Genomic DNA, 16573 nt, shown 5'->3' with positions numbered 1-16573 from the left:
TCTTCCCAGGCCAGGGCTCGAACCCGTGTCCCCTGCATTGGCAGGCTGATTCTTAACCAGTGTACCACCAGGGAAGCCCAAATTTCTTTTTTTAAAAAATTCTATTTTATTTTACTTTATTTTATTTATTTATTTTTGGCCATGCTGTACGGCATGTGGGATCATAGTTCCCCAACCAGGGATGAAACCCACGCCCCCTGCAGTGGAAGCACAGAGTCTTAACCACTGGGCCACTGGGGAAGTCCCTAATTAACTTTCAAGGGTAACAAGAAAGGTGTTTTATTTGAAGAGTTTGGGGGGAAAGGAAGACTCATTGATTTGCATCATCAGTCCAACCCCAATTACTGTGGCAGAATTAGTCCCCCTACTTAGTGTCATTCCTTCTTAACCAGAACCATCTGGGTGTATCAGAGTGAAATAGGGAAAATGGGCTCCTAATGTAGTTCAGCCTCCTTTAGGGGCCTAATGAAGGAAGTCTTATAAATACTTCTTAATTATCCTCCAGATTAATTAGCCGAAGTTGCTAGGTGCCCCTGTCCCAAAGTGCAGTCAACTCTTGGCCTGTCAGCTTCTCCATCCTTCTGGGGTAGTATGGCTTAGAGGGCAAGTGCTAGAGGTGAGCTGTAGGGAGTTAGGTCTTTCCCTTCACGAACGGGGTCCTCACCAGAGTAGGTGCACCCAGAACCCTGTCAAGGCTGCAGCACGCTCATGGAAACCCCTCCCCACAGCTTGTCAAAGCTTTTACAGTACACCCTGTCCCACACTGAGCATAACAGGTATGTAAGTATGCAGGAGTTGTGGTTGGCTAACTCTCCTGGTGATATGTGCTATAGACATTTGAACATCAGCTTTGAAGCTTTATGTTTGGATCCAGTAAATTTTTTTCCATCTCAGTCATTTCTGTAGGTTCCTGAAGAGTTGAAGGGCCCTGGATTCTGTGCCTATGAGACTGAATGAACAAAGGGCCCCAGGGGGCTTTAGAAGGAGGAGAGGGGGTGCCTGGACGGCTACCTCACCATGAGGCTAGCAGGTGCTGGGTGCTGGGGCAGCTCCTGGTTTCTGTGCTCCTCCTGGCTTCACACTGGGGTGATACCCACCTGTCCTGGGGCCCAGACGGTGGCAGTCAGGCTGGTGGGCAATGAGAGGAGGAGTTCCCAGAAATAGGTGCTGCTCTCAGGTAGAGGTCCATGTTCTTCCAATGATGAGACAGTCTTTTTCTTTCTTTTTTTAATATTTATTTATTTATTTGGTTGCACTGGGTCTTAGTTGCGGCTCACAGGCTCCTTAGTTGCGGCTTACTGGCTCCTTAGTTGTGGCATGTGAACTCTTAGTTGGAACATGTATGTGGGATCTAGTTCCCTGACCAGGGATCGAACCCGGGCCCCCTGCATTGGGAGCATGGAGTCTTAACTACTGCGCCACCAGGGAGGTCCTGAGACAGTCTCTTTCACCACCTTTTTCTCTTGCCTGCAGTCTCTCCTCTCGGGTTTAAGCTCTGTTCTGTACACAAAGCCCCTGAGGAGAAATGGAACTGGCCCAGGCTAGCTACTGTGGGCCATGGGTCATAAGGGAGCCAGTGGATGGGCCACCCTTGGGGCAGATGAGTGCCCAGTTCAGTCAGCTCTCACTGGGCAGGGGCTGGGCCAGGTGGCATAGTTCATCCGGAGTTGCCCCTTCAGCCTCAGAGGAGCTGCCCAAGGGCCTGTGATGTAACAACTGACTTGTGAGGGAATGTTCTAGTCCACCATTTACTTGTCTCATTACCTCCCTCCATCCAAAAATGTGTCCCTGTTGGCTCTACTGTCACAGTGCTGCCCTGGTCTGACCAATGCACTTGGCAGAGGCCACCTGGGTTCAGAGTGCTCAGTGGGAAGGGGACCTGAAAACCTGGCAACTCTCAGTCCTTTAATCTCATCCGCATCACAAACTGGGGCCTTGGAACGGGGCTCTGATGCTGTCAGCGCAGGAAACAGTGACTAATTAAGACACGACTGCATTAGTCACGTTGGAGGTGACAATGAGCAGCATGTTTCGGGTTCTGAGAGATGTCTGACACACTTTTCAATTATGTGGAACTAATAGTGTGCGGCTTCCATGCAGCCGTGTCAGGCGGGAGAGAAGGGGAGTCTGAAATGAAAGCCTGACTCACTGTGGCTCTTCATTCACTTCTCTGCACTGCTTTTTGAAAATCGCAAAAATTGACACCAGGGAGCGTGGCACCAGGGGGACCAGAGGGCATCTTTCAGAAGGAGAGTTATGAGACAACTCTGGGTCACACAGGAGGCTCAGTCCTTTCGGGAGGTGTGTGTTGTGAACCCCAGCGTTGACTAGCCCCAGCTTCCCCTGGGCTCAGGGCACACTCTCGTCCAGCCCTCATCAGGGACTGGCACGGCCAGGCAGGGAGAACCATGAGGACCCAGGAGAACCAAAACCCTTAGCCGAGAGGGAAACGGGAATGTTTTCCCCCACACATAATCCCAACCAAACTAGGGAATGTTGCTAAAATAGCTTTCCTTTTTTGTTTCCCCCAGGGCATTAACACAACAGTTTTATGAACAAACCAGATTAGCACGGCGCATTTTTATGTTCTTGAGCTAGAGCTGAAGATTCCTTTCTTCCTCATGTGGCTTGTGAAATCCCTAAGTGGCATCTCTCCAATGACAAGAGGATGTTCTTGCAGGTGTGCAGATGTCCAGCTCTGGGGGGCAATAGAAGTGATAGAGCTACTTGCATTTTTTTTCTTTTTTCTTTAGTAAGTGGGAGTGACATCATGCGGGGCTGATGGCAAGATGCCCAAGCACACTGGCCACTCATCCTCGGCTCTTTTCAACTGTCCCTGCAGCAACCCTACAAACACATGGCTGAGAGCCAGGCTCTGGGGGGAAGAACCCAGAGGTGTCCTGCCCACGGCGTTCCTTCCATGTGCACCACCACCAGGGAAGTCCGCTTGTGTCCATGTCTGCCTTCTGAAGTACACGAACAGAGTTTTGCTTTCTAAGCAGCCCATGGTGTCACATACATGGTTATACTCCAGCCTGGCTGCCCTTTTCTAACTCAATGGGTGACCTTGAACAAGCCTCCCTCACTCTACCAACTCTGGCGCACTGAGCACATGCCAGGTACCATCTACCTTTGGGCTCCGTTCCTCCCTCGGGTTAACAAGGGCTGGATCTGAGCTGTAGGGATAACATTGAGCCTGAGGAGATGGACGGGCCAACCAGCTGCAACTCCAACGGGAGCAGCACCCTTTTTATCTGTTTTGAAAATTAGGGGTTAGTCTAAGAATTTGCTTGAAAAAAAGGTTCTTTTTGTTAAAAACAAAAACAAAAAAACCCAGCAAGTTTGAAATCCACGATTTTGAATGTTTTAAACCTCCTTGCTGACCTTCCATGACTTTTTCTCCCACAATTCCTCTCCCACCTCAGTCTTTATCTCATCTTAAAGAATTTAAGGTAATTGTTTTGCATAGGCATTAGCATGCATGAGAAGTATTTGGGAGGGCTTCCCTGGTGGCGCAGTGGTTGAGAGTCCGCCTGCCGATGCAGGGGACTCGGGTTCGTGCCCCGGTCCGGGAGGATCCCACGTGCCGCGGAGCGGCTGGGCCCATGAACCATGGCCGCTGAGCCTGCGCGTCCGGAGCCTGTGCTCCGCGATGGGAGAGGCCACAACAGTGAGAGGCCCGCTTACCGAAAAAAAAAAAAAGTATTTGGGAGAAACAAATCTGGCCAAAAATTATGTTGCGTTACAAAGAAAAAGTTGTATGTACCCCATGGTCCCCTGTCTGTTGGTGGCCTTGACCCCAGGTGACACCACCAAGGAGTGGGAAGGCAGCTAACTTTGGCCACTCCATCACTTTGTAATCATAGGCAGGAGGTCTTGCCTCTCTGTGCCTCAGTTTCCTCATCTGTCAGTAGCCCACCTTGCACAGCCCAGGGAGGATGGAAGGAGAACAGAGGTAGGACAGGCAAATACAGCTCTGAAAGCCTTGGAGAAAACAACCCATAGCAAGACTCCCTACATGTCCTGTGTATGCACCTCCCTGCCCGCTTTTTCTTCTGCTCCTCACCCTCGGCCAGTCCTCTCCTGATGCTGTCCACCCCACCCCCTCCCCAGCCCAAGCTCTGTTCTCCCCACCCTCGCTCCTATTAACCCACTCAAGGCCTGTTTACAGCTGGACCAGCAAAGGAGCGAGAAGTGAGGACACTACAAATACTGGAGATTTAACCACTTTTCTTTAGCCCTGTCACCCCCAGAAGGCACTAAACCCCAGCACCACCTGCTATCCAGCCTCCAACCTCTCACCTCTCCACCCCCTGGGCCCTCGCCCCTGTCAGGTTCAGTTGCTCATGCTCTTGACCCCATCACACTCCTTTCCCTTTCTTCCAACAGCCCTATTTTCCTTCTCCCTTGAGAATTAGGGAGGCAGGTTGTGTGTGGGTTCCAGAGAGGGTCTTGGAGGCAGACCCATCCCCACTTCAACCTTGAGCAAGGTAGTTAATCTCTTTGAGCCTCAGTTTATGCATCTAAAACTGGGCATTAGAGCAATTGCCTCATAGGATGTGGCAAGGATTCCATGAGAGGATGGAGGGGCACTGAGCAGGGGGTGCCCTGCACCAGCCTGTTTGCTCTGTGAGTGGAATTATAAATCTGCTGAACAGAGAGGAACTGTGGACGCTGGGAACATTTGTTTCACGCCTACCTGCTCCCTCCTTCCCACCTAAACCCAGTCCACAAACATGCATGTGGTTGAGTCTTTTTCCCTTCAGTGGCAACATTTCTTTCCCCTTTTCTTGGAGGCAGCACTGCAGGTGAAGAGGAAACGAAAGATCCTTCTCAGCCCAGCTTGCCCGGAGGAGCTTAGAAAGTGAGGACATGGGTAACGGAGACTGCCGGAGGCCTTCTGACTCTTGGCCAACTCAGGTAGGCAAGCCTGGGGAAGCAAAGCCACAGCTTCCAGGGAGAGCCAGCAAATGACCTCTTTCAGGCTCAGCCTGAGTGGCCCCCCCAGAGCAAGAGGGGATGCTTCCAAAGCTTGTTAAATGATTTTCAGCAATTTCAGAAATTACCTCAACTGGTAGTTTAAATTTCCCTGTAGCCTTAGATTAAAGCAGAAAGAAAAAAGGTGACAGAAGAGAATGTGGCTTTGTCCAAGGAGGGCCAGCTGCTGTCGGCAGCTTCTGAAGAAAATGGAAGGGTCTGCGTTGGTCCCGCCATGTGGGTGGGCAGCCATGGGCACTGGCTCCCCTGACCTCAGCTTTAGGCCTGGGCCATGGTGGCTGTGAGGACACTGCCGAAACTCCCCCCGCCGCCAGCCTCGATCTCCAGTTTGCCAGTGTCCTCACCTTGAACCCACTCATCAAAGCTCTTCTGAAACTTGTTGAGTTCTTCCTCCTCACCCTAAAAAACACAACAAAAACAACCATTGCCTCTGCCATCAGCCTCTCAGACTTAACCTCTATAAACTTCTATTTTGTTTGTTGTTTTTCCTTCTCTGGACTGGGATAAAGGATGCCAGGTTCAGACCAACCAGCTTTCCCCTTCCAGAAGCAGCTGGGAGGAAGAGAAAGGCCAGAACTTAGGGTGCCCAGAGGGCTCTGTCTTGAGTGCTACTATTAAGGTGGGATTTTCCTAAGAAGGGAAGCGTGTTCTGCCCACAGTTAGGACTCAAGGAGAGCAGGGAGACACCAGGCACGTCTGGGTCTGGCACCGCTCCTTGGGGGAGGAGTAAGGCTGTTGGCCTTTGGGGTCTGCGTGGTGGGGGTCCGTCAGGCCTGCCTCTTGCTCCTCCTCCTCCTCCTGCTCTCTTCAAAAGCCTGTGACCTGGGTGTGCCACAGAGCCCGGTGCTCCAGGCCTCCCCACTCCCATCAGCTTCTGTGGGCCTCTCCCCCAACTCTGCAAGCTTTCTGGTTGTCTTCGCAGCTGGGAGATGATGTTTTGGCTCCAGGGACCAGCTGTTGATACAGATAATCAACAGAGCCAGGGAGCCTGAAAATCACGCTCTAATTCCAGGCCTGCCGCTGTCTGTTCATAAGATCCTCTTCTCCATCTACAAAAGGTTCTAATCCCTACTCAACTGTTGCTCTAGGACCATGGTGGGGGCCAAGAAAAAGTCACCATGCAGCACTATTTGGGGCTGAGTGGAGAGTGGGAAAGCAGGTGGGCCTGTGTGCTCCGAGGCTGGAGCCTGGGCCTGCGTTCAGACAGGGGAGCTAGACCAGAGCAGAAATCATCACAGAGTCTAAAATATCTCCGGGTATTGTTCTTCCTGGTAGCAAACGATCTTATCTCTGACAGCATTATGTATTTTAGGTATTTCTTATATTAACTTATAAGTTGTAAATTATAAAGTATCCTGGGCAGCCAGTGTCCGGTAGACAGTTAGAAACGCCCCATCCTGTCCATGGCCTCTTTTTACTTTGCATGTGGTGCACACATCTTGCCATGTACACACTGCCCTCTACATTGTTCTTTTTTACTATACAGTGTACCAGTTAAGTTGTCCCCAGTTTTCCCTACATTGTAAACCATGTGGTAGAGAATATCTTGACACAGAGACCTGTTCTGCATTTTGCCCACTGATGGAGCCTGAGACCACTCTTGCTGTATCAGAGCAGGGCCCTGCCTCTCGGCCCCAGCTTCACCCTAGAGGAAGCCCCGGGATGGAAGGAAGCCTCTCCAGGTCACACTGTGTTAATGACCAGCCAGCCTGGAGCCCAGTCCCAGGACCTGCTAGCCAGTGGGCCATACCCCTCCTTTCACATGAAAGAGGCTTTGCGCAATGCCAGGCACCCAAGCCATGCTCAGCGGTAACTGTGAGATCATGGCAGCCTGTCACTGGGTCATTCAGCCGACTGTCTTTCCCACTGCAGAAGCCGGGAAACTCCTGGAGGAGCAGTGGACTTTGGTGCCTCTGGTGAGCACAAGCCAGCAACGAGGACCCGACCCTCCAGGCTCCACTGCCTCCTTGGCTGCAGGTGGAGTGTGTCTGGCACAGGGAACTGCTTCCCAAGGTGTCAGGCAAGTCATTGATACCCCAGGCCTCCCCCTGGAGAATCTAACTAATCAGCCTGGCTGGATGGGGAACTTGGGAACTAAAGTTACCAGTAAACAGAAAGGAATTGAAACCACCCTCTGCTCCTGCTCCTCCCACGGGGTGACGTGATCTCCTCAGGGAAGTGGCTTTGGGCCTTATTTCCCTGCCCAGAGGCATAGGGTGCAGCCGGTTAGGCTCGAGGCCTTATTTGTGCAGCCTTCCTGGGTGCTTGGTGAGCCCCCGGCCCATAGGTGGAGTCCATGGTCTTGACAAGGTCACTCCAAGCTCTCAGAGCTGCATGTGGATCCCTGCTAGGCTGTCTCCCAACTCTGCCACCCTGGACGAGTTACTCTACCTCTCCAGCCTCAGCCTGCTTTCTATCTAAACTCTACCTATTTTTATTTTCAGTTTTTCTTTTGATCAAAAAAACACATGTACATAGTTTTAAAAGATAACCCCCAAAGGGCAGGTTCTGCCCCCCTCCAAGCTTCCTTCTCCTTGGCCCATTGTTTTAGTTCTTTTCATCATTCCTTCTTCTGTTTCCCTTCATATTTCTAAGTAATTTGCTTATAATGCTATTTCTTGATTGTTTCTGCTTTAGAATATTGACCTCCTCGTATGGAAAAATGAGCTCTGATGGCCACCTCCCTGCACACTTACCTTTCCATCCTCCCAGTGTTATGATTTGGGGTAAATTGATATTCATGTTCACACGGTTAAAACTATAGAAACATTGTTCTCTGCTAAACCAAGTAGTATCCTATTTCCTTTCTACTACAATCCTCAAGCTATTAATGGTCTCGTTATTTCATTTGCTTTTTAAAAAATACTTTATGCTGTCCCCTACAAAATTATAAAACTCTGAGCAAACACTATAAAGCTCTTGGCAACATGACTAACCTCAGCAAGTATCACGGAGTCTGTGTTTTCCCTGGAGACTTTGCTCAGGGAGCCCCTCACCCCCCCTCCTCCACTCTCACGGTCCCATCTGTGGGCCCCTCCCTTCCCCAGAGGGAAAAGGCTCAGAGAAGTTAAGGAACTTTGCCCAACATCACAGCAGTAGTAAATGGGGGCAGAGATGTGGACCTAGCCCAGGAGATAGAGTTACGGTCAAGAGCCACCACCCCCTCACTGGAGGATGCTGCAGCCCTGTGGGGTGGCGACCATGTAAACAGGACCACGTGGTGGGTTTAACCTGCAGCAAGATTGCACGTGTGGGAATTCCCTGGCAGTCCAGTGGTTAGGACGCTCATGGCACTTTCACTTCCATTGGCCCTGGTTCAATCCGTGGTCAGGGAACTAAGATCACACAACCTGAGCAGTGCAGGAAAAAAAGAAAAAAAAGGATTGAACGTGGGGCAGAGGCCTCAGCCCTGACTGCAGAGGGCAGAGGCGGGTCTCCCTGCTCATCTTGAGTGACCCTTCCTGGTAAGTTCCCCCGCATCCACGTCCATCCCTGTCCCAGGCAGATTTGAGAACAGGCTGAGCCACAAGTCTGCCTGACAGCCAGGTCCACACGTTTCTCTGACTGCCCATGGCTACCTCCCATTGAACAGGCTGAGCCAGCCCTCACGCAACTGCCAGGCTGACACGTGCCTTCCAGGGCCACTGGCAACCCCCTTATTACAGGCCACCCCAGGTCTCCTTCACTCTGACCCCAGCCACCATGCTCTGCACTGGAGGCGGCTCCTTTCCTTTGCTGGTCACAGTCAGCTAAGGTGAGCTCCTGGGAAAGCGTGGTTCCGAGGGCCCCAGGGGGCCTGGTCATCCAGTTGTTCACACACAGGCAATTCCCAGCCAAGGCCGCCGAGCCCCTAAAGGCAGCGCACACCCCTGAAGGGGACAAAGAGCCTTCTGAGTCCAGAGCTCTTGCTGGAAAGCCCTGTGCCTCACACGGAAGAGGACTGTGCATGGTCTGGGGCCTCTGATGACCACCATCCACCCGCCCCTGAAGCTGCACACCAGAGTGTTGTCAGACGGAGGCCAGACCGGCAGGGGATGCTGCCACTGGGCCAGGACTGCCCCTGGGACACAGGAGCTGGTACAGGACATGTCTCGCTGGCCTCAGCCACCAGGAAGCAAGGAGTGGGCATCAGAGATACTTGGGAAACGGAAGATGCATAGATGTCTCCAAGCAGCCACATGCCTTCTAAACAGACAACTCACCACGATTTAATTGGCAGCTCAAATTCAATCTGCTAAGTAGGGAAGAAGAAAGTGTGTGGTTGTCATGGCAACACCAAATTGCCCAGGGCTGTTGGTCTCCCAGGTAGGAAAGGGAGGGGAGCAGAGCCCAGCCTCTGTTTCCCTGATGGGGATGTTCTGGGGAACAGGGGCCAGGCTGGACACACCTGCTTTCTTCCCACCACCCCAGCTTGCGGCTGAGGGCCTGAGCCGTGTGGTGTGGTGTAAAGGGGGCTGGCTGGCTCAGGGCCCTCACCCTGGGGTCTGGGGCCCAGGTTGTTCAGCCATGCGTGTTCCAGCCCCACCTTAGAGCAACTGGGACTTGGACCCCCCTTTTCCTCTTACCCCCCAAATCCTATGACTTCCTAGCGGTGCTGTGCCCGCAGGCTTGGTCACGGGCATGTGCACAGCTGGCCTTGCTGGCCTATCCTCTGAGTCCAGTCTGAATGACCAAGGGAACAACAGCCTCACCCAGAGAGTGCCAACCAGAGCCACACGAAGGAGGGTGTGGGGCTGATCCTTCCACTCACAAGCACACCGCACTGCCAGCCTGGCCTCCTTCTCTCCATAAGGAATGGGAAGATGCCATCTGATGGTTGCCCCCTGTAATCTATGCCAAGCTGGGCCCAGGCCTGGGTGGGGGTGAGTGGTAGAGGAAGGGGCTGCTCAAGTGGGGGAGTTAAGCACTAGGAGCTTTGCCTGCCCTCATACCCACCTGCACGGCCCTGCTGATCCGCTTCATGTCTATCTCTGTGGTCCCAGGGCCTGGTCCTAGGAGGTCCATGGACACTTAATGCATGAATGAATGAGTGAATAAATGAATGAATGAGTGGATGACGTATGGAGTGAGGACTGGGAGCAGAGGAACTGGAGAGGCCAGGTTGGGATGAGGAGCTTGGGGGAAGGCCTCAAAGGAGGTGTTTGTCAGGCTCCCCATCCTCCAGTCTGCCCCAGCCCTGGGGCAGCTCCCATCTTCCAGAGGGACCACTGAGGTCCCTGGCAGATGTGGCCCTGTCACTTGATCCCCCTTCAGAGAAGCAGGGACCCCAGGGCCCTTCCTCCAAGGCCCTTCTCACCTGATGCCTGATGGGGACTGCCTCCCTGGGACCCCACAGACCTGACTGCTTTTGCTACACGGTCTGTGGGTTCTCCTGCTGTCTAATTAGTGCTAATTGGGAGCAGGAAGTGTGTGCGTGAGTGGGGATTCGTGGGGGTGTGTGTGCCTGGAGCTCGTATGTCCTTGTCAGAACATAGAGGCTTCTTGGGACGGGCCCTTGCCCAGAGCCACGGGGTCTCTGTGGGGCCTGGGTGGGACTGACTGGGCACCGTGTGCACTGAGTGCTTCTCTGCAGAGGCCTGTGCTGTCACTGGCCACCTCCTACCCTAGGTGCCAGCTGCCCCAGGGCCAGGCAGGCCCACTTTGTTCATGTGAATCCTCAGCACCTGGCACAGAGCCACAACTCTTTGCATTTCAGACTCCAGGAATGAAGGGAAGAGGCCTCCAGGGCTGGCAGGAGAGACATGGAGGGCCTGGGGGAATGACCCGGTCCCAGGCTCAGCTCATGGTTCAGTAAAGGCAAGGAAAGACTTGTTTATCTGATGGGTTCACACTTGTGCCTCCCTTGAGGGACAGAGGATGTAGAGGCCCTCCCTAGAGAGGCGTGACTTCCCCTTAGTTTTCCCTCCTTCCCCAGGTCCCCGCCTCCTTTCACTTGGGGCACAGACGGGGGTGTCCAGAAGCAAAGCAGCTTTTGTGTCAAGCCCTAGGCTAAGTTCTCAACTCCTGTGGTGCTCCCCCCATCCATAGGCACTGGTCATAGCCTGATGATAGGCTGCAATGGGGGAAGCAGGGGTGCGGGCGTGTGGGGAACCTGGGCAGAAGCATGTGCCCCATTCCAGAGCTAAGGCTCTCCCTGCTTCCTGTATTGCTTGTGTTGACCATGGTCCGTGAGTACCCTCATCCTGGGCACAGTCAGGCCTCCCTCTTAGTGGACACAGACCCTGTGACCCTAGGACCACCAAGAGCCCGGAAGCAGGGCCCTCAGGGCTCAAAGGTGCTCAGAGATTAAGATAGCTGAGCCGGTTCCTAGGACCAGCCTCAGTTTTAGCCAGTAAAACAGACTTGTTACTGTGAAGCCGGCACTGGAAAAGGTAGAGTGGGCAGTGGGTTCCTCTGAGGCCTGGGATCCAAAAGGAGAGGCCTGACCGCCGGCGGCCACTAGAGGGCAGGACCCTCCCGTGTGTTTCTTCCAAAGGGCTGGTGAGCGGGATGGTGGGAGACAATGGCAAGGCAGGCCCTGGACACAGTTGCCAAATGCTGAATGGCTGCTAGTCAGGTCCAGCAGAGGCTGGGGCACTGACCAGAAGTCCACCTGGGCCCTACACCCCACAAACCCTCGTTGAGCCTTTAGGCTTTCCCCTCCTGAGCCTGCTCAGCACCTCGCCTCCCTTCTTAGAATATCAGCGGCAGAGGAGCAATTAGCACTGGCTCTTCAGCCTCCTCTGGGGACACTGAGGCAGGTAGGAACTCAGCTGGCCACACCCTATGCGTTGGCTTGGAGTAGACCAAGGGCTGACCGTGACCCAGGCACTCACAAAGACTCCGTGGGGTCAGAGTTGTTGGGATCATGCTGCTTTGGCAGATGAGGAAACTGAGGCTCAGAGGGGCTTTTGTCTGCCCGAGGTACACCAGCAATGGTGGTACAGGGATTCCAGCCCGGGCAGAGGGACGGCAGAGCCTGTGTTTGAGCTACCACGCAGCGTTGCCATCGCACATGCAGAGACACCCTCCCATGACCCTCCCAGACATGAATGCGTGTGTGCCCACAGAGCCCTGGTAGCTAGATGCAGCAAGCATGAGGTGTCTCTGCACCCTGCCTCTCCCAGCCAGAGGCTTCTGCCTCATCCGGGCCTGGCTGGTAGCGAGGCCCAGGAGCACTGCCTCCCGGGTACAGACTCCTTGAGGATGCCCACCCCACCCCTGGGCAGGAGGAGCTGTGTGAGAAGCTGTCCATGCTGTGACCACGCCTCCTTCATGGCCCCTTGGCGCTAGTGGGGAAGTGGGTGCCAATTAAGGGAGCAGATGGTGGCCCTGTCCACCTCATGAGGCTGTGCTTACAGCCACAGGAGTCAAGGACCTGCATTTAAGCCCTTGTTTGGCCTTGTTCCTCCAACCAGGCTTGGAGCTCTTTGCCCAGGGCGGGGAGTGGGGAGTTCCTGACCCAGGCTGCCCTACTTCTGCCCTTTCCCAGAGAGGGCGAAGGCCATGGAGCTACTGGGCATCATATTTCCGGTGAGGGCCTGAGCAGTTAGAGGCTGAGTCCAGCTGTCCCAATACTGCCTTGGAGCAGTAGAGAATGAGGGTGTCTTTGGGGCCTGTTTCTGGAGCTCTGGTCTGAACTGAGCTATAGCTCATACAGCTGATTTGCATGGACATCCCCCACTGGGCTGCTGGGCTGAAGTAGTGGGCCCTGTTAAGGGCTGGGGTCTGGTTGGGGAGGTAGCCCTGTTGCCAGATCTTTCTCTATGGCCCAGTTGGCCTCCTGGTGTGTTGAGACCTGTGAGCATCAGGCACGCCTGGGAGGGCAGCTCCACAGGCCAGCCCGAACAGGGTACTTGGGGGAGCCCTGTCTTCCAGCCAAGTATCTGGGGAACAAACCCCACAGACTTCAGAGTGCACCTCCAATAGTGCTAGGGTCCTCTCAACAGCTCCAGTGACCATAGGATTCAGTGCACCCATTTTACAGATGGGGACCCCCAGACTCCGGCCACACCACCCCTTCACCAATAGCTTCTTCACTGGTCTCCTTGACTTCAGTTCTCTCTCTTCCTTCCTTGTTCTCAATTAAAACAATTTTTTTCACTTTTAAAATTAGTTTTTATTACATAAGAAGTACATGAAAACATCCTCTTTTTTTTTTTTTTTTTTGATTTAGCGGGCCTATCACTTTTTTGGCCTTTCCCGTTTTGGAGCACAGGCTCCGGACGCGCAGCCTCAGGGACCATGGCTCACGGGCCTAGCCGCTCCGCGGCATGTGGGATCTTCCCGGACCGGGGCACAAACCCGCGTCCCCTGCATCGGCAGGTGGACTCTCAACCACTGCGCCACCAGGGAAGCCCAAAAAACATCCTCATTTTTAAACTGTAATACAGTAAGATTAAATTGAAAGGCTCCCTTGGCCTTGTTCTTCACAAGCTCAGGGTTCACAAGGGTTAGGAGTTTGATATTTCTCTATAAAATGAGAATAATTATACTTGTGCTACCCAAGCAACAGATTTATTGTATAAAAAAAAAAGAAAGTGCTTTAGGAGAATGTGTGTTTAACACAAATAGATGATTTATCAAATGTCCTGTGAACGTGAAATGGTTGTGTCCCAGTGGTGGTGCTCAGCTGTGCTAATGCCCTGGCCCTGCAGGCAGCCCATCCCATGATGACACTGCCATCAACGCCCTGACTTCCTATCTCTGTCCCCTTATTTTGGCTTCAAGACTCAATCATTTTCTTTTAAAAGCTCACATCTCAAACTATTTTCAGAGTTTATTTTCTTTTTTCTCCCAACCCCCCACAATAAGATTTGGGGTGGGATGGGGACAGGTAGGGACGTGAGGGAAGCCAAGCCGGGCAGGAAATGTCTAGCAGAACACCCCTCCCAGACTGTAGACCCAGGTGCTCCTGCACAACCTGTGCATCTGGCAAAGCCTGTGCTCCTGTGGACACACAGCACCCCCAAACCAGCCACGTCCCCCTCCCCCTCCTCAGTCATTGTAATTGCAGCGAGGACATGCACTATATGGATATCCCATGGGCTTATCTGTTCCTCTGTTCCTGGATGTCTAGGCTGTTTCCAGTGGGGTGCTATTCCAGACTGCCACAACGGACACCCCTGTGCACGTCTCCTCTGGGGTCTTTCAGAGATGCTGAGAACTGAACTCGCTGAGCTGAGAGGCAGGTGCTAAATCACCCTCCAGGGACTTCCCTGGCGGTCCAGTGGTTAAGATTCCGCACTCCCAATGCAGGAGGCACGGGTTCGATCCCTGGTTGGGGTACAAAGATTCAGCATGCCACACAGTGCAGCCTAAAAAAAAAGAAAAAAAAAAATCACCCTCCAAACTCTTGAGCTCACACCCAGGATCAGAAGACTTTGTTGCACTAACAACACTTTGTTGCACTAACACTTTGCCAAAACATCTCCTTTCAATGTGAATTTCTTTCATTACTCATCTTATATGTTACTTATTAATTAATTAATTTATATTGTATATATTTAAGATGTATAACTTTACATCTTAAAGGCAGGATCTGTCTGGTGAGGCCTCTCCTGAAGCAGAGCCCTGACCTCAGCTCCTTCTCCAAGGCTGGGAGACTTGGAGATTGAGGTCAGTGGCCTGCTGGCCCCTCTCCTCCAGGCTGGATCTGAACTACACCCTGGCCCCAGGTTTCTTCCTGACATCTGACAGCAGGGCTGGCTGGAGGTGTAGCTGACATGGTCCCTGCTCAGGCTCAATCTAACTAGGGGGGAACTGCCCCAAAGCAACTCACTTGGAAAAGATTGACCTTTCCTGGACTTCTCACTCTGAATTAACAAATCCCAATCTGTCTCGGCCTTCACTTTCTGCTTCTAGAAAATGGGGCGAAGGAGGACCCAGAATAGGAGATTAAGAAGCAACAGACAGGCAGGTGCTTTGGGCAGTGGGGAGATAGGGTCCGGGTCCTGGGAGCTCAGTGTGGATTCTAGCATCCGCCAGGCCAGGTGCTGGGAGAGGTTGAAGTGTCAAGTTTGGGGCTCTCCTGGGCCTGTCTCAGATGTTTTTCCCAGCCCTCCCTGAGCTCACCGTGCCTTTTCTATGCCCACTGCCCCCCCCACCCCGCATCCCACCAAACAGCATTGAGGATCTGCTGGCCAGTAGCCACCAAGAGCTCCAGGGAAATAGAGAGCAAGCCCATTTGATGATGGAAATGGGCTTTCAAAAAAGCCCATTCTTGGGATGCCGTGGGCTTGCTTCCCTCTGACCAAAGGAGACCCCACCTTGGAGAGGGTAAGGAGAGGGTAGGGAGAGAGGAAGTGCAGGGGGCAGGGGCCGGACTGGGCTTTCTGCCTGGCTGCAGTGCTTTGGGGTTATGTTGAGTGTCTGGGTGGATGATCACAGGCAGGTGACTTTTCTCTGAGCTCCTGTGTCATCATCTTTAAAGTAGGCAGAATACTACCTGCCACACAGTGTTGTGGTGAGAATTGAATGAATCCACACATGGACAGACCATCTAGCCAAGGGCTGCACACATGTGAAGTGGACCACAAGCAATCGCTGATCAGACATTGCCCAGTGTTTAGTGGACACCCAATAAATGGTGACTGTTATCACGGCGGCAATAGTTTATGTGCCCATGGCCGTAGGCACCTGTGCACGTCTATAAATCCACGCCTGTTGCCGGGGATCCTCCCGGGATGTGTGTGAATGAGTGTGTGTGTGGTATGTGTTTCCACATGTGGACAACCATGTCTTGCCACAGGTGTGGGTGTGGACCCCCTGGGGTCATTTCTTCTGCAGAACCAGTGCTCAGAAGGTAACAAGTAGGGGGCAGTCTGAGGAAGGGCTGGTGCTTGGATGGAAAAAGGAGTGGACAGGCTGAGCATGGGCAGAAGACAGGGCAGGAAAAAACAAAGATGAGATTAGTCTATATTGGGTGCAGTGGCTAAGGTCTGTTAAGGTCAATCCCTGTCACCCTCTGCACCAGGGCTACCCCTTAGGAGAGGCTTGGGCTGGGCCCCTTCTTCCCAGCAAGGTTGGCTATAGCTAATCTTATGCCCTGCCCCAGCCAGGCAGTCCTGGGGCCTCAGAAAAGCCCAGAGTCTAGTGGTGACAGGTGGCCCAGCTGACTTGAGGGCATGATGTGGCCTGTCCGATTGTGATCTTCCTCCAAGCCCTCCATGCTGTAAACTGCCACTTACATGTGTATGATCTCATTCACCAGCCAGTGCACTCGACATTCGGTTGAGACAAGAACCAGGAAGATCAATTCCCAGCCAGGCTCCTGAAGGATGGGTTGGATGAAGGGAGCGCTAGTGCGCACACACAGGGCCTCTGCCTGCTTCTCTGCAGCACCCCTCCCCCAGAGGCTCCTCATTTCGGAGTGCATCCTGGAGGCTTATTTTTCCTATCGAGGAATAAGTTACAGTCAGTAAAAAGCACTAATCAGGACTGTACAACCCGATGACTCTCATGCAGATGGACACCCATGTAACCATGACCAGAGCAAGGTTCATCACCTCAGAAAATTTCCTGTGTGCCATCCCAGCCTCTAGCACCCACTCAAGAAGTAATTGCTACTCTGACCTCCATCATCAGAAATTAGTTT

General features: G+C 53.0%; 1 protein-coding gene across 4 annotated transcripts in view; it reads left to right on the top strand.

Annotated features, from left to right (window-relative positions):
• RFT1 (RFT1 glycolipid translocator homolog) overlaps positions 1-8178 on the top strand; it is a 48139-nt gene extending 39961 nt beyond the window's left edge. The window contains exons 14-16 of one of the 4 annotated variants that reach the window (XR_003435843.1): positions 2532-2680; positions 4801-4920; positions 7636-8178. The gene's annotated coding sequence lies outside the window, so the exon portion shown is untranslated. Of the gene's footprint in view, positions 1-2531; positions 2681-4796 lie in introns of all 4 variants that reach the window. The other 3 variants (XR_003435840.1, XR_003435841.1, XR_003435842.1) reach the window with 3 other exon arrangements.
• The last annotated feature ends 8395 nt before the right edge of the window (positions 8179-16573 follow it).

This window comes from Aethalodelphis obliquidens, unplaced genomic scaffold (assembly GCF_003676395.1).
Source record: "Aethalodelphis obliquidens isolate GAN/ISIS:26980383/991018 unplaced genomic scaffold, ASM367639v1 scaffold22, whole genome shotgun sequence".
Classification (NCBI taxonomy): domain Eukaryota; kingdom Metazoa; phylum Chordata; class Mammalia; order Artiodactyla; family Delphinidae; genus Aethalodelphis; species Aethalodelphis obliquidens.
The sequence above is the reverse complement of the archived record's forward strand: the minus strand, read 5'-3'. Positions and strand labels throughout refer to the sequence as shown.